This window comes from Delphinus delphis, chromosome 19 (assembly GCF_949987515.2).
Source record: "Delphinus delphis chromosome 19, mDelDel1.2, whole genome shotgun sequence".
Lineage (NCBI taxonomy): Eukaryota > Metazoa > Chordata > Mammalia > Artiodactyla > Delphinidae > Delphinus > Delphinus delphis.
The window spans coordinates 1299537-1320966 of NC_082701.1; the positions used below are offsets into that span (position 1 = coordinate 1299537).

General features: G+C 45.6%; 1 protein-coding gene across 1 annotated transcript in view; it reads right to left on the bottom strand.

Moving 5' to 3' along the window:
* PRKCA (protein kinase C alpha) overlaps positions 1 to 21430 on the bottom strand; it is a 364678-nt gene that overhangs the window by 322497 nt on the left and 20751 nt on the right. The window lies entirely within an intron of this gene.

Consider the following 21430-nt stretch of genomic DNA (forward strand, 5'->3'; position numbering starts at 1 on the left):
CGGCGCACGGGGAAGATGCTGCAAAAGCAGCCCATTTACCCCTCGGTCTGACCTGCCTGCGGGCTCCTGGCACCACCTGTATCAGCGCTGGGCCTCCATCACCTCCCGTGCTCCCTCGGCCGCCACAGGCCAATGTCTAATTGCTCCTCTCCCCCACCTTCAGGTTTCTTCCAATCGGCGCCCCACCTCCCAACTTCCGAGCAGAGCTGAGGAAGAGGACCCAGACCGGGCCACGCCTGCCAGAAACACACACAGAATATCCTGGCAAGCCTTGCAAGGAACCAGCGGGCATCTCTCGTTAGCAACCACAACTCAGGAGGAGGGATGATGCTCTCCAGTCTCTGCAGCCCAAGTACTGAAAGAGGCTCCCACTCAACCTAAGGGGGCCTCACTGGATCCACCCCGCTCCTAAGATTCAGCTTCAGCCCATGTGACAGGCTCTCAAAGTTTGAGAAACTAAAAAGCTTTTTCCCTCCAACCTCAAATACTATAAAGCAAAATACATTTAGGGTCTTGGTAACCATGCCCAGCAAGTTTTTTTTTTTGGCAGCATGTGGGATCTTAGTTCCCCAATCAGGAATCGAATCCACCCCCCACCCCCTGCATTGGAAGCATAGAGTCTTAACCAGTGGACCACCAGGGAAGTCCCTGGAAGAGTTATTTTGAAAGAAGGGCTTTGGGGCTGTTCCGACCGCTGCCACGGTGATAATGAAATAGTCCCAATTCTACAAAGAAATAGGAATTGTCCTCTCAAAATCGAATTGTCTCCAGAGACATCCAGGCCATGACTGCTAGAATTTTGGTCCAGGGAACATTAAATTTAAGGGGTGAAGAAACATTCGAGTCGAGACATTTAGACAATGTGCATGGCTTAGTAGGAGTTGAAGTCAGAGGCTACAAGAAATAATTACTTATTCCAGTTTCTCTAAAAAAATAATTGCAACATGCTTGCTTAAAGTACTTTATGTGCAAGTTTATGCCTACTATAAATATTTCTATAATCCTATTCTGTTCCCAACTCCCTGAGAGAAGTCTAAAAAATCTGAAATATTTTTGGTGTTGGCCTAGAATGAATTGTTATTAGTATCTGGGACACCATTTACGAGTCGCCCGTCAGCATCCTTCAGCTCATCCCTTGGGCACTCTGCGCCCACACCCACACACCCCCCAGGTGTTCTGCTAAATAAAACCAAGTCTTCATTAGATGACAATGAGCCCAAGAATGAAAGCCCTCCAGACTTTCAGACCCACAGGGCCAGGCATGGCTTCTTCTGTAAATGAGATGAGGCCTTAATCCTGTCACTGCTACAGCTACTGAGAGGTTTATGTCATTACGTGGTGTGACAAATTCCACAGGAGGCCAGTTTTCTGTGTATCAAATCCAGTTCCATAATTAAGAAACCATAATTTTTTGAGAGACCTGTGGGGCAGGCTCAAAAAATCACTTACAAACTTATCATTTCTGATGAGTGCAGGTTTTCAAAGAATTAAAATGAGGCATGTCCGTGGGCTGTTAGTGATGAGTGTTGGTGCCACTCAACAATCTGAGAAGTTCTCTTTATGGGGGGCGGGGGGGGGGCACGTTAAGTTTCATAACATCTAAATTCACGTTTTGAAATGTGCTTGGCTCTTCCCAGATGCATTCTGGGAATGGCAAATTTTGAAGAACTTTTCATACTAAATTTCCAAACAACTTTCAGTTTTAAGGTGAGCTCAGCTGGGACAAAAGGCAATCAACCAATGAAACATGAGGACAGAGACTGCTGAAAGCCAGTAACTCATGGCCAGTTTTTGGCTCATTATTCAAGGTGAAACATTTCCTTAGCAGAATTTGAGGTACTCTCACCCCAATGCCCTGTTCAATTTCTCTGCAACTCCCCAGACTAACGTAACAATACGCAACTATGGAAACCAAGCAGAAGAACATGACTGCTGGTATGGAAACAGGCGGCTTTTCTGTGTGAGCGGGCTGTTTGGACTGCATTCACCAAGTGAGCGGGCCAGGAGGCGCTGACACTGAGCAGAGCGAACGTGCCATCCCTGCGAGAGGGGAAAAAAGGGTCTCAAGAAGAACAAGAAGGTGCTGGTGCATGTTTTGTTTGCCGGTGGGTGAAGAGCATTACTCATTCCCACAAATTATTAACTCTGCCACATTGTGAAGAGCAAAGTAGTTGTTTCTTTTATCATCAGGGTAGCTTTAGGCTCTGACTCTTTAAGGCATTGGGCTGATGAGTCATCTAACTCATTACTATATGCAAAGAACATTCTAGGTATTAGAAGGGTGAAGGTGAACAACTCTGGTCTCTCGCTCCAAGAAGCTTACACATCCTGCAGCCACTGACACAAAGCAACCATTAAGTCCCGCTAGCACCCAGGATGACACGGATTATCCAATTACAGTTAAACATTATTCCCAGGGAGGCAGAGGAACTCTTAAGTTCAGTCCTTAAATATAAGAACTCCACGGACACAAACAAGTACATTTTACCAAATTTCTTCTTTTCAAAATGCTCAAGAGATCAGACTGTAAAATATGAGGTGGAGAGCAAAACAAGGTAATTAGGTTCTAATTGTCATATTAATTCAAAATAATATCATTACACTCTAATCTGTTACCCTTTTCTCCGCTTCAAGCTCACCAGAAAAAAAACTTCTCCAAAGGAACTTACCTGCAATCATGCTACTGCTCACCTGCCCTTCCAAGGAACCATTTAGAACCCAGACCAAGTGTCTACTCCAAGCTACTGTAACAGACTATTCTCCGCAACCCAGCATCTGGCGGGTTTTTAAACACCACCACCTACTCACCTACCAACTACACACCATGAACTCACTACAGTGAGCTTGTGAGTACATTCTCTCATTTAATATGCACAAAATCCTATAAGAAAGGTCTTGTTTCCATTTTAGAGATGAGAAAACCGACAAGCAAGACCCGTGTTCACCCATACTCTGGTTCCAAAGCCCTGTAGCCATTCCACATTCCTTAATCAAATATTAATAAGGAATACACATTTTCTAGAAAGGCCATAATGCATTCTAAATCTAAGTCTTTATTATTATTTTATTATTATTTATTGGGATTTGGTTTTGCCTCTGCTGCCTTTACTATCAGGACAGACCTTACTATTCTAATCAAGGCTGACTGCATCCACAGCTCACAGCATTAAAAAATACTGTAGTAAATAAAAAACAAAGCTAAATGCAAGAGCACTGGTCCAAGACTGTGATTGAGACCACAGGTGCCTTTGGTGCCCTCCTACCTGTTTGAACACCCTCCTCCCCTCCCTCTTTCCACCAATTCCTTTACTCAGGAGCTATGACACAACTGGGGCCATTAACCAGGACCTCTTTCACCTCCTGGCAGCCCTGCCCCCAAACATACAGAAGAGACTTCTGCACCCGAGAGGATTCATTTTAAGAGTTACTTTTATTACCAAAGCACCCATTTCTAGCTATGTCTTGTTCACTTTAAAGTACCTACATGGTGTTTCTTTATACAAATGTGGTTCCTTTTAAAAAACTAAAAATACAGGGAAAAAACCAAAATGATGAAAAGTCAACTATCATCTGATCAGTTATCACAATTCAGGTTTTACCTGGAGATTTGTTTAACCACTAATCATTCTGTGAATATAATTTAATTTCTTGTAAGTGGCAGGGTCTATTTCCGTGAGCATTTTTCCTATTCATCCCAAACAGCATTTGAAAGAAATTTAGTCCTCTTGAATGTACGTACAGTACTGATCATCACTAAATCATCTCCCTTAAAACTGGGGATAGGGACTTCCCTGGTGGCACAGTAGTTAAGAGTCCACCTGCCAATGCAGGGGACATGGGTTCGAGCCCTGGTCCAGGAAGATCCCACATGCCACAGAGCAACTAAGCCCGTGCGCCACAAATACTGAGCCTGCACTCCAGAGCCCGCGAGCCACAACTACTGAAGCCCACGCACCTAGAGCCTGTGCTCTGCAACAAGAGAAGCCACCCAATGAGAAGCTCGGCACCACAACCAAGAGTAGCCCCCACTCGCCGCAACTAGAGAAAACCCGTGCGCAGCATCGAAGACCCAATGTAGCCAAAAAATAAATTAAAAAAAAAAAAAACTGGACATAAAGGATGCTTCCAATTTTTTGCTATTTTAAGTAAACCAGCAATGGGCAAGCTTTCTGTGCAAAAATCTTCCATATTTAAGATTACTTCCTAAGGAATGATTCTCAGAAGCTGAACCAGAGGATAGAATGACTCAAAATGAAGATGGCCATGATAATGGTGATAAGATATTGTAGACATTAAAAAAAAGTTCAGGGCTTCCCTGGTGGCGCAGTGGTTGGGAGTCCGCCTGCCGATGCGGGGGACGTGGGTTCGTGCCCCGGTCTGGGAGGATCCCACGTGCCGCGGAGCGGCTGGGCCCGTGAGCCATGGCCGCTGAGCCTGTGCCTCCGGAGCCTGTGCTCCGCGGCGGGGGAGACCGCGGCAGTGAGAGGCCTGCGTACCGCAAAAAAAAAAAAAAAAAAAAGTTCAGAGAATGATACAACATCTATGTACCCATCAGACTGAAGTTTAGTTGTAGGAATTCAAGACCCAGCAGCAAAAGTAGTAATGTATCAGGAACTCCATCACCACTGGACCAGCAGTTACAATACTTCACTCCAAAATCCTAGAAATTTACTGTTTAAAACTAGAGGCAACAAGAGGCATCTCACCACCTCCCTTTCCACTGGCACTTTTCTTGGTTTTCATTAGCACATTCACAGCAGGGGTTTTTAAGGATCTGGGCTGGCTGCCTGCTTAAGACTGAATTAGGATGGTCTCAGTTTTAATGAAGCTTTCTCTGCATATATGAACTGGGGGGAAAAACCATATTCAATGAGAAAGTTTGACCTGTAGGAACTGAGAATATTGTTAGCAAATACCATAAAATGTGCTTATTTCAAATTAATCTTTCAGAAAATACCAAATGCCAAGGATCGTTTCAATTTTCAGTGTCTTCTCCCCACCGCCCCCGGCAACTAGAGTTCATAATGGGTTGGTGAAGTGCAAGCACGTAGGACCAAGAAAGCACCCTGTTAAGATACTGAAAATTACATAATCAGCAATGACAATAAAAATTATGTTTCTCCCCTGACTACACTAGAAGATAAAGAAACATCACAAAAAAGGCAAATGCATAAATGAAAATTAAATTTCTGCTTAATCATCCTTTTGCAGAGAAAAAATAAGTACTTTATGGGCAAGGCAATATCATCTCTTAATAGCCGTGGGACACACTGCTATTACCCTGCTGCTTCTCGGCTGGAAAAATAGGATCAGTGGCCTAAGAGGGACAGTGTAAACTGATTAGTCAAGTAGGCAGTCCTAAGACAAGCAAGCAGGAAAAAGAAACAGCCCAGCCTTCTGTGGCTAAACGCCCTGCAGAGTAAGACACCAGAGTGATCCAAGGTTGGTCCGGGACTTCAGATTTACAATTAACATAAGAGGGGTTTTAATCCTCCATTATTCAAAACAAACCCCCAGTGCCAGGTCAGACTCCGGCTGCCTCGACACGCAATTTTATCTTACGAGAGTTTCAGAATGGTCACCATGCATCTATTCGTTTATTTTATTCGACAGTATTTATTATGCAACTACCATTTTAGGCACTGTGTTATGGAGTGACTCAGGACCCAGAGCCTGCACTGCAGGCAGCAGAGTTAATGCAACTCATTCTACCTATTAAGAACCCTAAATGCCAAAATTGAGTTTCTCAAACTTGGATCCTGATGCATTGGGTTGGAAGTCATCTTACAGATGACTGTGGACTCCTTCATTCCGCAAAAACCCTCCGGAGTCCAGAGATGTATATTAACTAACAATCTAGAAAGAGGCCACATTCGTGTCTGTAATCCCAGCCACAAGCTCTTTCCACCAAGCAGACGACAGATTTTAAAGAACCTGACACCCAAAACACAGAAGTTTTCCGGATGGACTGCATGCTACATTCGATGGTAATACATACTGGCAAAGTAAGAAGGGGCCTCTCTCTGCCGGGCACTGTAACTCAGGACGAAGACAAGCCAAGTCCTGTTGATCAAACAGTTCCCAGCGACGGAGGAGGAAAGGCCTGAAGTGAGATCCTAGCGTTTGCTTTGAGGGTCTGGAAACAGTCCACCGGGGCCACAACTACTCAGCCAGCCACACAACCTGACACCACTTTAAGTTCTTCATTTCCAAATATTTTCCACACTGTTTCTACTGGGGAATTCCTCAGTGCTTTCGTACAGAAGTCAGAAGGGAAAGCAAACTCCCTTTCTGACCCAAATGAGCCGATTATATCCATCGTGTAAAGGAAGGGACACCCGTCATAAAATTCAGCCGGCAGTCCAGAGAGATGGTTGCCAGGAGCAATTATAAAAATTAAAATAGAGATTAGGATCAAAGTGAGCCACCAAAAATGGTTAAGCTTCACCTAAACACGAAGATCTGCTTGTACTATACTTAATGGAAAGGATTGCAGATGTTAGATCTAGGACATACCCTTTTAACCAGGGGACTTTATCAGTTTAATGCAATCACAGGCACCCAGCTGTGAACTAGGTCTCTGGAGAGCACGGCCCCGAAGAAAACGAAACTGTCTTCAGCACAGCCAGGTAAAGCTGGTTGACGGCAAACCATAATCTGACAGAGTAAAACGTCTAACCTGGCATTAAAACCACATTACTGAAGGGTTCTGGCTAAGAAACGTTTCTGGAATATGATGTGGATGGATAAAACGATTTCCTCTAAGAAAACAGAAGAGCATCCCTCACAGATCATCTCCACTACCACCTCCATCCTCCCCGACAGCAGCACAACTCAGAGACCCAACTCAAAACGTTCTTTTTCCTTTCGTGTGCGCTAGAGCTGTCGAGACACTCTTCTACTTGGACCAAATTACTATTTCAACAAGCCCGTGGCAGACATCGTCTGGGCTGTCTACATAACCCGTGCCCTGCTCTGAAAATCCCATCTCATGCACAAGGATGGGTCTCCAGGCCCCAGGAAGACATGAGGGGTCCCCGCCCCCTCAACAGGAAGTAGTGGAAAACAATTTGCAGATGAGGAGCCAAGGTGGTATCAGACCCGATGGCTTTCTCTGGGTTTTGCAGCCTTGGTAGACCATTCCCAGAATCGGGAGACAGCTCCCAGATGCTGGGCTCTCAGGTCAGCCCCCTAAGCTGTTCATTCCCCAGACTCCTTCCCTGGGGTGGAATTCCCTGCATCAGGGTGGGCACTGACCAGGCTGGGCCAACCAAGTCCTCTCTGCTGGGAATTTACGCTGAGACTGTCTACTAGCACTTGAACTTGGGGGCTGGCACACTCAGGACCTGATAGGGCCGTTTTAGAACCTGTAAGCATGCAAGTGCAGAAAACCCGATTGCTACCACAGAGAAGAATGAGCCAATTCAGGGAGGGGAGGGGACGTGAGCCCCGAGGGACCTCGAGCCCCCAGGGACCTCAGGCTTGGCTCCTGGTGCAACCAGATCCTGGTTCCAAGATCCCTCATAGCCTGGCGATGTTTCCTATCCTTGCGCCCATAAAGTGCCCTGTGTATCCTTATATAAAAATTCTACCTTTATGGCTTCAACTACCTTTATGGTCTGAGTAGGCAATGTGCTTCTTGGAATTAATATGACGTAGTCATATGCTTAATCATTTAAAAGCCAGCATTTAATGATTTATAACCCCCAGAAGAGCTGAGAAGACTCTTTAGCAGCATGTACTAGGATATATTTGTTTCCAATTTCAAAAATTTTGTAGTTCCCCATAGTCCTTTCTCAAATGCGGCCACATGCATAGGAGGAAGTTTAAATTAGCATCAGGAGAGTCACTGTCCCTGCCCTAAGTGATGAGCTGTGAAAATCTAAAAGCCTTGGGTGAAAGGCTTTACTTTCAAGTCTTCAGGAAGAGTCTCACAGGCTTAAAGCACAGAGCAAGGAACAGAGACGGCGGCTCAGGGCGGGAGTCCTGCAGTCCTCTCCGCCCCTGCACTGTGAGCTGGCCACACCTACCCCGCTCCACAGGTGATGCGGTGCCTGTCCCACCTCCTCCCAGGCTGGGTGCCGCGTGGTGGAGAGGACGGGCCATGAGCACACACACCGCCCACGCGGTTTCTTCCATCAAACATTTACACTTTAGTGAGAGAGCTGATCCACAATTACAAGGTACTGCAGTATACGATGAGGTAAGAAGAGAAGCAGGGTCTATTGTAGGACTGCAGAGAGCGAGCTGTCAGCACACTGGGGACAGAGGGAGGAAACCAGGACAAACCAGCCGCAGGACTCTCTGAACTTACGTGGGCTGCTCACGGCACTGCAGCGACCACCCAGCCCCAATAGGAATGCGTGGCCTTCAAAGGTGGAAAACAATTGTAACCATTTTCACCTCAGTTCATTTTCCTGTTTATTTCAGGAAGAGGAAGAAACCATCTCCCCTGTAACCACCCTCCCCTGTCTCTTAAGAAGGTCCCCTGACACTCACCTGAGCGGGAGCCCAGCTCCCTGCCCGGGGTGCCCAGGGCTGGCTGGACCCCCAACTCCAGCACCCACGCCACCCTCTCCTGAGCCCTCCCCCTCTCCAATCAGCCGTGCACGTCGCCTACAGGGCACACACGTTTTCCCCCCGGACCACGTCAACATGTGAAAAGCCAGTTCCCCACAGAGAAAGAAGTCCCGTTATCACCAAGTGTCCCCCCCACCCCGCCCGACTTGTGACCGGGCTGAGTTGTAAGCAGACTCCTGCCAGCACCCGAGAGGCCACTGCTCTCAGGACGCCGGCCGAGCTTTAGTTACAATATCTCTTTTCAATGCCCACCAGGCGCTGCCCCTCCTCTCCTTGCCCTGCCCCCACCCACCGGCTCCCAGGGTGGATTGTTTTGTAACCTCTGTAACTGAAGAACCCAACAGGGCCGTGTGACAAGAGAAGAGTGGCCTAAAAACCCTGAGTTTCCAATTCTAGCGGCTGTGGCTCACCTTTCATGTTTCACACACAGAAGACGTTAACCAAGGCCCTAAAAATAAGAGGGCTGGAGGCCGCCAAAGGGACACCCAACACCAATCAAAGCTGCGAGTGAGGGTGCTCGGGCAGGTTTTGGGAGCCAGGCCAAGCGTCCTCCTCCCGGGGGAGCGAGTTTAGTACCTGCGCACGGCCAGCAGCCTGGAGAAGGTGCAGAACACAGCAGCTGGACGACCACGAGGCCCGGGAAACCCTCCCTGGGCTGCCAGAGTCCACCACGTGGGCAGACGCTCCGCAGCCCAGCCGGGAGCAGAGGGCGACTCATTCCTCCCAGCCACCAGGCCAGGGGAAAAGGAAAAGCAGGAGCGAGGGAACAAAGGATGTGACGACATATTTGCAAACCTCTGCGTGGCCCTGCACTCAGTAAGACAGGCCCACGCGGTGGGGATTCGCACCAGCTACTGGTTTCCCAGCCCTTTCCTGGGAAGCCCATAACCCTGCCAGACACAGAGGGGTGGTCAACCCCGAGGGAGCACAACAGAAACCCAGCATCTCTTTCCTCCTTTCTAAAATAAAGGTCTCATGAGAAAAACTATCGTCAAACTTTAAATGGGAGGCACCAGTAAAATACCTGCTCCACACCTGCTGCCACAGGTATGAAGTCGTTTATTAGACCATCCGCTAGGAGTTAAAAGGGCCTCTGGAATCACACACAGGAAGAGGAGACACTGTCCTCCACTTGCAGGATGCTCCTTAGAGAAGCAACCTCAGCTCTTTTTTTAGATGCCTGGTGCACTTTCAACACTTCCAGAGAGAAATTACTGATGCTCTTAACGACGTTACATTCCAAAACACAAAGCATTTATGAGAATTCTCACCCCAACCCCAGATGCGTTCTCAGCTAAATGCTACATTAAAAGTTTGCACAAAGTATCTATTTTAGAGACCTGTAATTTTTACCTCTGTAGTTTGGCTTTTCAGCTAAGCCGCTGACTAAAGCGGAGAGTCACTTTACAACCCCATTATCCAGTGTGTGATTCACTCCTTAGATTATCCTAAATTCAGGCCGCCCACCCCCTCTGCTGTCCGATCTGCTCCAATGAGCTGTCAGCCGTCTGCTGTTATAGGCTCAAGGATACAGACCAAGGTTAACACACCAGAAACAAAGTAAGGTGGTGATCTGTAGGCCTCGCATGCATTTCTAAGAGAAATATGAATCCTCACTTACGGATTGTCTTGGACCACTGGTACAACTGTCTATTAAAGTAGGAATTTGAATGTGGCTTTCAAACCCTTAAAGTTGGCTTCCAAGTGTGAGCCACAGACATCCAAGGGTCCACATGAACCAAACTATCTTCCTGATAATAACGAAGTCATTATGCGCCTTCTTTCCTGCGTCGACATCTGCCCCAACGGCGTGAGAGCATTTGTGATAAGACTGCTGGAGCCTTACGATGAATCACTGTGCCAACCGGCATGACACTCGTCCCGCCAACTCCCAGTGTCTCCAACACCAGTTTCATATTTAAGAATGTCTCGATGACGCATTAAAAATTCCATGTTCGCATTCTACGCGATGCATAAAGCGCTTCGGCTGCACTCAGTATATGTGGTTGGCACATCCACTACTCCCATGGAACGCCATGTTGACCCGAAAGAACTACCAAACTATGGTTATTCGGACTTGGAGATCTGGCAGGTACTTTCTTGAAAATGAATGACGTGAGCCTGTCACTTCATGGAAAATAACTGACAATATTTATCACCAGTGATAAGTCAGGCTTTCAAGTGAAAGAATTCTCAGACTTGCATCTGTCACGAGCTTGACAGCTTCTTAAGACCTAAAGGTTTTTTTTGATGAGATGGATGGTGATGTTAACTCTAATTGATTTTTTATAATGAAATGTATCACTTAAAAGACCCACAGGACTAAGTGAAGTAGTGTCTTCCAAACCAAAGGAGGAGGTCACGAGCATTTAAAAGAGCCATTCAACACCTGAGACCAATGGATGCAGATACGGTTTCATATTCTATATGGCTACCAACCTGAGAAACTCACCTGCCAACTACCAAAATCAAGGAAGAACTCCAATTATCTGAGAAGGCTAACACTCTGCCTTTTTACAATTACATGTATGTTCGACATATACTTCCAACACGATGTAACAGATTAAAGGCAAAAGGAGCTTAGAGTCCAAATGTGTTTAAGTCAGACAGATTTCCAGTGTGTAACACTCTTCTACATCGTTTTGAAAAATATCTTTTCATAAAATATGTAATTTATGTTAGCGTGTAAAGGGTTTATTTTCTCAAATGAAAATTTTCTCATTTTCAATTTCTAATAAAGGTGAATATTGGTAGATAAAATCCACATAAACAAAAGCCCTCGAGTCCCCAATAATTTTTTTAGTATAAAGGGGTTCTGAGACCTAAGAGTTTAAGAAGTATGACCATAATATAATTTATATTTAAACTCAAAATGTTAGCTCTTATTTAATATTTCCAAATAAAAATGGGTTTCTGGTATCATAAGACATAAGTGATATTTCTTGAAAGCTAGACTTTCTAATATATACTTTGCTCTTATCTCTTAGGGTCTGTAGTTTTTGTATTAAAACCAATCCAACAACTCATCTTTTACTGGCATTCATTTAGGTATTCGTTCACCACGTACTGATACTTATTGAGTCCTTTCTAGATGATGCTAGAAATATAGCAACTCTGCCCCCAAGGAGCTTACGTTCTGGTGGCATTCATCCACCTGTCTCCTTACGCATTCATTCAATAAAATTAAACATCTGTTATATGCCAAGCACTACACCTGGCCTTCTCAAAATCACAATATTGACATACTCAATTGCATTTTTTTTTTTTTTTGACCACAACATGCAGCATGTAGGATCTTAGTTCCCCAACCAGGGATCGAACCCATGCCCCCTGCAGTGGGAGCACAGAGTCTTAATCACTGGACCACCAAGGAAGTCTCTCAGTTGCATTTTTTATGAGGGCTATGAATTCTTTTCTAATGTTCAATTTTTGCACATTTCCAAATTTGGAGTTGAGAGATTTCTTCATCTTAAATCTGAAGGCTATTGTTATATTCATTTTTCCTATCCACAATTTCACGATAAAAATGTCGTAAGTGGAAGAGATCTGTTGACTATCAGAAGGACTACGGTACACTCAGACACCCCTCTGACACTTTCTCTTTTCCATGGTAGAGGAGTGGTCCCCCCCAGTAGCTCTGGGAAAGCCCGCCTCTAGTATTAGAAGGGGGACGTAGAAACCACCAATCTGTGCTAAGGGAAGCAGAGGCTCCCGCTGGCAGATGATCCGAGACTGCCTGAGTTTCCCCCTAAAGCTAATCAGGCAAGTGACGGCATAAACAAATACACTACTCTCAGTAAAGATTCCAGAGGAAACTGAAAGATAACTGTCCATCAGTCACACCAGCTGAACGTAAATGACCACTTCAAAAAGTCAACATCCTAACAAGGTTTAATTCAATCACAACCTAAAAAAACCAGCAGTACCACCACAAACCTAAGAACCGGCTAGAAGAACGGATGTGGGAGACGAGGATGGTCATGCAAACAGCCAGTCTGACGTGGGTACAATAATTCTGTGAATCTGAGTATTCTGCCGCTTTCAAAGCAAGACAAGGTATGAGAATTCCTAACCAGGTCCAGCTGTAGAGGATAAAAGGCATTTAGTTTACAGAAAAGACAGAAAACAAATTAGAAAAATAAAAGGGGGTAATCTTACTCTGGGCCTTTGCAGGGCCATTACATAAAAGAGACCCGATCAGACTGCAGTATGCTTATTGCTTCTCTCAGTAAAGACCTGAGGACAAAGCACTAGGATACAAACAACAGGTGTCACTTCTGTCAACCAGCAGGAAATACAGTGGAAAGCAGCGACTGGAGTCAAATTCAAACCCCAGTTCTGCCACTTACTATCTACTATTAATTTACATTTTCTAAACCTCAGTTTCCCCATCTGTAAAATGGGAGCACTAATACCAATCTCACAGGGGGTAATCACCTAAGTTACCTAGCACAGGGAAACACTAGTGATTACTAGGTGTGACTATTAAAGACTAAGCAGTGTGTTAAAAAAAAAAAAAAAACACACACACACACTTTTTTTAGACACAGGTCAGGGAAGATGTCCCGAAACAATGGCTCTTAGGAGCAGTTCAAATTCCCTGCTCCAAAGCTGAGAAGGAAATTTCCATTCATTGATATGATTCTTGTGCTTCATGAGTCCATGACATGTACCTATTGAATGGTCATCATGATGAAACACACTTAGTCAGTGGTTCCTCACCTTTCTGAGTCATGGCCCTCCCCTGAGAGTCTAAGATACACAAGGAACCTCTCCCCAGAAAATGCTGACAATTTTTTAAGTTCGGGAGGGATGAGCCCCCCCCTCAAAGTACATTCACAGGCCCTAGCTGGACATACAATGCAGACATTCTGAGGCTACTGATTTTGAAATGAAGCCCAAGGTCACCTGGGCCAGCCTCAGCAATCAGATGTACAGTCCAGCTGCTCTCCCCCAACATGCCTTGTCTCGGGGAAGGGTACCACCAGCATCCTCTGTGCAAACTCAGAACCTGGCAGGCGCCCTGGACATCCCCTGCCCCCTCCCCCCTCCCTGTCTAAACCTCCACTAAGTCTCGTCCATTTTTCAAGTGTGGCCTCTTATTTCCACCCCTACCGCCACCTCCTCTATCCACGTGACCATCATCCTTTGGCAAGAGTGCCTCAGGGGCCTTTGTAACTGGTCTCCCTCCAGTCTCACCTCCGCACAGCAGGCTGAGTAACTCCTAAAACTGACCTTAACACCACCTTCTCCATCACACACCCACTTCTCTCGCTTCAATAGCTTTCCATAAAAACAAACAAAAAAAGAGGGAAAGCTTCTTCACAGAAAGGAAGCTACAGCACTCTGAGTGATAACAAAGAGTTGTATGGCCTCAGAATGGCTGGGGGAAAGAGTCATGTGGAAAAAACGGAAATCATGGCAGGAAAGAGATGGATTAAGTACCGACAGTATCAACAGCCCCAATGTATGTTTTCAGTTACTTAGGAAACTTGTCCATGGGCATAACGTGACACACAACCAATGCTCAGTATGGCAGACAGTATCACCTCTCTACCCACCCCAATTTCGGAAATTAAAACTACAAAAAGTGTTCATATCCCTAACAACCAAAACTATCTACTTTTAAATATTTTATTTAAAAAAATGCCAAAATGGGCTTCCCTGGTGGCGCAGTGGCTGAGAGTCCGCCTGCCGATGCAGGGGACACGGGTTCGTGCCCCGGTCCGGGAAGTTCCCACATGCCGCGGAGCGGCTGGGCCCGTGAGCCATGGCCGCTGAGCCTGCGCGTCCGGAGCCTGTGCTCCACAACGGAAGAAACCACGGCAGTGAGAGGCCCGAATACCGCAAAAAAAAAAAAAAAAACACAAAATGTTAAGAATGTATGCAATGCAGAAATGGACAAATGCAAAAATAAATCAAACACCACAGATATATCATTAACATTAGGCAAAAAAACATTCCACGTATCTTCCTGTGTACATGGACAGAGAGAAATTTTATAAAAATGAGGTATTTGATATGCTAATTCATTCTTATTAAACTTAAATTTGCTTGCCTATTAGCAAAACAAAATTATGATTCTGAATTGGTGAAGCCTATTAAAAAAATTCAGTTTAAGGATGTGCTTTGGTTTGGGGCAGAACTGTTTGACTCTACTTTGAAAGATGTGGATGCCAGCATGCTCGTACTTGCTCTCATTTTTATCTGCACTCCCAGATTTCCATTTGCTTACATCATTTTTATAGTATCTAGGTTTGTAACTTCCAGTCTGTCCTGCTCTCATAACTCTTAATTGCTCGGCACTAGTTCTACCTACACGCAAACGGGCTCAGATGCTCAACCACCTCCCCTAGCACCTCCATCTCTGAATTTGTTTTCATTCAGCTTTTAATTGGATGGATTTCAGCACTTCCTGAAAAGTAGGGCCACATCTGGGAATTCCCTGGTGGTCCCAGTGATTAGAACTCCGAGTTTCCACTGCAGGGGGCCGGGGTTCGATCCCTGGTGGGAGAACTAAGATGCTGAAAGCCATGTGGTGCAGCCAAAAATTAAAAATAAAAGTAGCTGGGGCTTCCCTGGTGGTGCAGTGGTTAAGAATCCACCTGCCAATGCAAGGGACACGGGTTCAAGCCCTGGTCCGGGAAGATCCCACATTCCGCGGAGCAACTAAGCCCGGGTGCCACAGCTACCGAGCCTGTGCTGCAACTAGAGAAAGCCCGCGCGCAGCAACAAAGACCCAACTCAGCCAAAAATAAATTTTTTAAATATATAAAGAAATCAAAGTAGGGCCACATCTGTTTTAGTCAGTGCTTCACGCATAGGATCCCGCAAATAATGTGGTCCAGAAAACATTCGTTGGATGGAATTCATGACTGCAACAGTGACAATAGCTTACAGCCTATTAAACCACATATATTGTACCTGTGGCCCATATACGATAATCCAAGATCTTGAATTCCTTGTACAAGAGTTGTAAAAAAGTAATTCACTAGAAATCTACCGCAGTTTTACAAGCTGCCTTCCTGTTTGAAACATTTAATAAACTGCAGTAACATGCAAGGTGGCTTTTTAAAGCTATATAAATGTCTAGGGCAACATGCAAAAAAAGGTGTTCATTCACACAGACTAATACTCAGAAGAGAACCAGGTCAAGTTCAATTTCAAATTCCAAGCTACTATCACACTGTGCTAGGGTCATACTGGCACGGTCAAGTATCTCAGTTAATTATTTATGACTGATTACCCTTGTTGACTCATCTCACCAAAATAGTTCCTGCCTTCTGAGTAATTTTCAAAAATCCGTAACCTTAAATCGTTTAGATTTTTACCCTTCAGTAAACTTCTCGAGATTCAGAATTAAGCACTCCCAACGCAAAGCACACCTCTCCACCTTGCAAGAATCACAAAGCACGTATTTCAAAATACGCCTCTAAATTTTGCACCTCTGAAAGGATAATTCACACGAAACAGAAGTTCTTAAAAGTTGCTTAATACCCATCAGATTTGCACCTTCGAGAGTAAAGGAAGAAAATGTGACGGATCCGATAAACTGAAACCGAATTTGAAGCGCTTAACATCTGTCTGCTGCCAGCGAGCAGCAGTAACGTGAAGAAACTGAGGCCCGCCAGATCCCAAAACTTCTTTGTCAAAGAGCAGGAAGTTGAGGAGGCTTCTGGACAGAGATCCAGGACCACTGGCAAAAAAAAATAAAATAAAATGCAGCAAGGTGCCGTGAGGTTTGTAGTTTGTCTCTCTCCAAAAAAAAAAAAAAAAGAAAGAAAAGAAAAAGAAAAAAAGAACTACGACCATCCATGCCAGTGCTTTTTCAGATGAATCATGTATCCATCCTTCCTGCAGGCCGACTTCCCTGCCCGCCCCCCGCCGGACTCTCACAGAACCGGCCTTGGGCTTCCCTGACTCTGGGTGCTGGACCTTGTAACAGGAACTGTCAAGCTCCTCCTGCACCCTCAGGATGAGGACTGGCTCCCACACCTTAACTGCCAGATAATTGTACCATAATTATGGCTTCTGGCCTAACAGCACCCAGTGGCTTTCTCAGTGACGAATACTAACGACTTCTAAATACAGGAGTTCTGAGGTACCCAAATTCAGATGGTCTATTCAAAGCAGGCAAAGCCTAACTGACATTTTCTCTTTGCCCTCCACTGAACATTTTAAATAGTCTGATGTTAATATTTATGCTCTCATTTTTCTCCCCCTGAAGGTAGTTTATGTGCTCCCATCCTAAGGAAACTAAGAAGCTGGTTATACTTAGGCCAGACTCATCTTTCGGACAAACTCTGTGCAGCAGAAGCAGCAAGTCTCTGCTGACCCATCCGCTACACGAGCTTCCGGAACGTTCACAACCTAACAACCTAAACCAAACTGGGGCCTCATTCTGACAACCTATCCGCCACTGCTGAGACCAGGACTCCCCCAGCCAAAGGCCAAATCCCCACCCAACTCCAGTTCCCTGAGGCCCTGGTGGGGGTTTTCCATTACTGAGATTATCTTTACGCAAAAGTCCACGGCTTTTGCCCGATACAAACAAATTATGGTGCACAGCTTGTCTGTAAGGCTTCCATGTCCTTTTTCCATTCCCCCAAAGAGTTTAATGCAACTCAGAAACAAGAGGAAAGTACGTATGTTGAGCACATAACCAATCCACACCATTTTTACCCAAAAACAGTCCCTCCTGTTAAGCCTAGAATTAAAATGACGCGCACATCAAATGCTAAGGCTTACACTTTTAGCTCGTGCAACGAAGTTATAAATTCAGACCTCTCACTTTCACCTATTATACAAATTTATACAAGCATTTGAAAATCTAAGCATGCATTCATAGAGTAATGGGCAGGTTTCAAGATGGACTCTTAATCTGGGGTTATTTTGTTGCTCTGGGGGGATTTGCTAAGTTTGAGGCCCTAAGGTACCATCAGGCTATTTCCATAAAGTATTTCTGTCCTTTCTGGTAGCCTTCAAAGGCCAGCTGCCACTGCTTACTCGGCGACCAGAAGTCATCAGATAGATAGGGTTTGGTGTTTAAGGCAGCAGAGGAAACAGCTTCTATTTAAAGGTCTTTGGGGGAAGAGAACGGAGTCAAGGAAAAACAAGATTCGGGAGTACAGTTCTTTAAATGTACTCCAAGCAGCTGTTATACGTCTTTCTGAGCTCCCCTCAAGTAACAATGACAAAACAATATTAGGTTTTTGAACCAACAGAAGAGAAACTAAACTTCCTTTTACAGGATGTTTTTCCAATAACTCTAGGAAAACACCTAAGAAAAAATTTAAGCATAAGCTAGACTTTACGTTAGCTTCAAAGTGGTTTTTGCAAAGAAAACAAATCCTTGAATTAATGAAAGGGATCTTAGTCCAAGTGGGAACTTAAGAAATTTGGGCTTTTCAAAAAAATCCATTTTCCTTTACAGCCACTGTTTTCAGGAGGCCCAATTTTAAAAGATGAATTAAATACTGGGGCAAATAAACAGCAGGACCACACTGCTTCCTCACTGAGGCAGTGGTGTAGGAAAGTCAACAGAGACTTTGTAACACTCTGGAAGGTGAGGACTACCGATCCAAGTGCTGCAAAATCAGCTTCCAAAACTGCAGCCATCCCCTCTCTCAGCGGATACTATAACCGTTTGAATTCTGTACCTATTCCATTCCTTTTAGCAGAAGAGTTATCAGAACCAAAATGATCAGCTACCCGCCCCCGAACCTATCTACTTTCTTTCCAACGCACAGGCAGAAACTCTTCAATAAATGTCTAAGGAATACCAGCAAGATAGATTCAAGCCTCATCTAGCACTGCAGCAATTAACATTTCAGAAAGTGAAGACTAGAACATGGCTAGACAAGTGGGCTCAGGATGGTGGCCGCAAGTATGTCCTTCTCATTTCCTTCTATTACCTCTAGATCAGGAAACACACATTTCCAAATGCAGTGACAACGGCCTGGTGCATTCTACTGCTATCTAAATGCTCTATCCAGTCCCACTATTCAGCCTAGACCATCTCATCCTTGAACATGCATCAGAAAACAGCTCGACAATCCATCCTACAATAGGAGTAAAGACTGGGCGCTTTGAGGAATGCAAAACTTTCAGCATTTAGGGGAATCCATCTGTATTTAAAAATCATTTGTCATCGTTTGTTAGATTCGCTATTAGGCAACCTAGTACATTTAGTTATTTGTAATGCAGACCTCTTTCCTCCACACTGGTTTCTCTTGGAGGGCTATTTCCATGCAGGGCACATGGGACAGAAGTACTGGTCGAGTAGGTCTGGAGGAGGAAAATGTAGTTTTTACTTTACCTAAACTAAGAAGTCTCCTTAAAAGGACCAGACTCTTAAATCAGATCTTTTAAAAAATGCCAGGAACCTATTTTAGACCTCATAGAAAATGGAAGAGATCCAGCCTGGGTGTCAGTGTTCGATGCTAATGTCGCCCCTTCCCCCAGTTTCCCCACATGCCCCGCCAAACCCTACAGCAGAGGCTATGAAACTATTCAGATGCCCTGGGAACCACCAGAATCCTGATAGTCTACTCCGAGATGGATCAGACTTATACATCCTCCCGTAAATGGAGCAAAAGTTCCCTTGTTCTAGTAACTGAGTAAAAGTTAACTGATTTGCTACATTGGATTCAAAACGAAAATACTGCTCAAATAAAAGGAAAAATCTATAAAAATAAGTGCTTTAACAAAACTGATTGTGTGTACCTCCTATTGCCGTTAAGATAGCTTCAATGAAGGACAGGCTATAAGCAACACATCTCCCACCTGAGGTTCTATTCGAACAGTTTTATTTCTGTGAAGGAAATCTGACAATACAGATGTGGCAGAAACGCCCGAACATTCCCATTCTTCCCTGTGTGTGGTCATCTCCCCATCCCCACTGGAAGGTCACATGACTTGCTCTGGCCAATGAGCAGTGGGCAAGAGTCCTTTCTGAGCTGACGCACTGAAAGGTCAGTCCCTGTGTGATGCTGTCTCTTCCTGGCAAAGGAGGTGGCCTTGGGTTCTAGATGGCAAGATCCTACAAGACTGTGGAGAGGAGCCCCTCCATCGAGGTGCAGTGAAGGAGATGCAAACCTCCATCAAGCCACAGGTATGGGGATGAACGTGTTGCTGTGGCAGAAAACCTTGCCTATCCTGACCGATACGATGACTGAGTAGAGGATGCGGCACCACCCACGTGGGAGAGCAAAATAAATGTACGTGGGAGTCTTCGGGGTGACAGAGGGGAGACGCAAAGGGGTCCAGCCAAAACCACTGAGACTCGGCTGTCAAGATACAGCTAAGAGAGTCACACACCCGAACTCTCTTCCCTGATGACCCAAGTCCACGAAGCAGTGAGCTCCAACTGCACACTCCTCTGACAGCTCTGCCTATCAACGCAAAGCACTCAGTCACAACTTATCTTCAGGGCCATCTGCATCCGCAGAACCGTAGGCATGCCCCTCGGTAGTTTATGGAGCTGCTGCTCCAGGGATACAACAGGGCAAGCAGTTACTAACACAGATTTCTTAGGAAGAGAACAGCAGTCAACGGTCCAAGAGCAGAAAGAGTGAAGCACAAGCAGGGTGTGCCCCCTTCATTCTGACCAGGAGCACACACACCCCCAAGTCAGAAGCCCTTAATCCCCATTCGACTCTCACCCACACGCACAGATGAGCCCAAAATCCTTTTTCCTGTTGTTGTTTTAAAGTCCGTCTTAACGTATTTATGAAATTCCATAATCTAGTCAATGCCAGAGCACGTGACCCTCCAAATACCCTTTTTCCTGCCATCACGTTAATACCCATTTAACCAAATACATGGAAATGGAGTTCAGTCTCTAACAGAATATTCTAGCTTAATAAAAATCTCTCAAACACCAAACGCTCGCTTGCCTACTGATCCGTTTTATCTCTTTGATAGGATGAGATACAGATTACAGCTGTATGACTAAAAACACAAAACCTTCTACTGACAAATACAGACATCCTGAGTAAATAAAGGCAGAGGGGTGACAGCTGGGGTGCGTGCCTCCCCAAGTCACGCACAAGCTGGTTATCTCTGCAAACAGCTCATCCTCCCAGATGTTCCCTTCTGCAGGAACACCCGTGAGTGAGGTGGAGAGAAGGGGTCTGATAAGACCCAGCTCAATGAAGACTGGGTGCTGCATGAGTACAAATTTAAGAGTTAAAAAACCCAATTTCACCCGTCTTTCTAAAGACTGAAAGCAGGGTCACTGTTTTGTTTTTTTTTTTAAACCCTGATGGGTTGAAACAAACATTTCTAGGGAGCCATAACCTCAAAGGCAATGCACGGAAAGACCAAGGGGAAGCGTTTCACTGAACGACCCTCAGGAACTGTCCGGGGGTCACTGCTCGGATAGCTGTAGTCTCCCCCTCTCCTCTATTCTCTGCCCCAGGACAACAGAAGCTCCAAGCCCGGCAGCCCATCAACCCAGCCCCCGCCTGTAAGCCTCACCCCAACCCTCTAAGCTCCTGGTCCCGACCCTCCTCCCCTGGCAGGGCTGCTCCCATCTGCACAGCCCATCATGGGCAGAGGGCTCCCCTCTGCTGGCTGCTCGCCCTCCTGCCCTTCATCCAAGTCCACCTGCGAGCAGGTGACGCGCATCCGCTCCCCGCTCTGGCCGACCCCCAGTCCCAGTCCCGGGATCCAGCTGCCATCCTTTCCTCTCTCCCCTCTGAAAACCCTGAAGGGACTACATATTCCACAGGTTCAAAGCCACGTGCCATTCCCTGAAGCCTGGTCTCCCGGCCTGTCACACGACAGATGTCACCACTGCCCCTGTCGCCACCTGCTCATCCCCCTACACCCAATCCATCACCTCCTA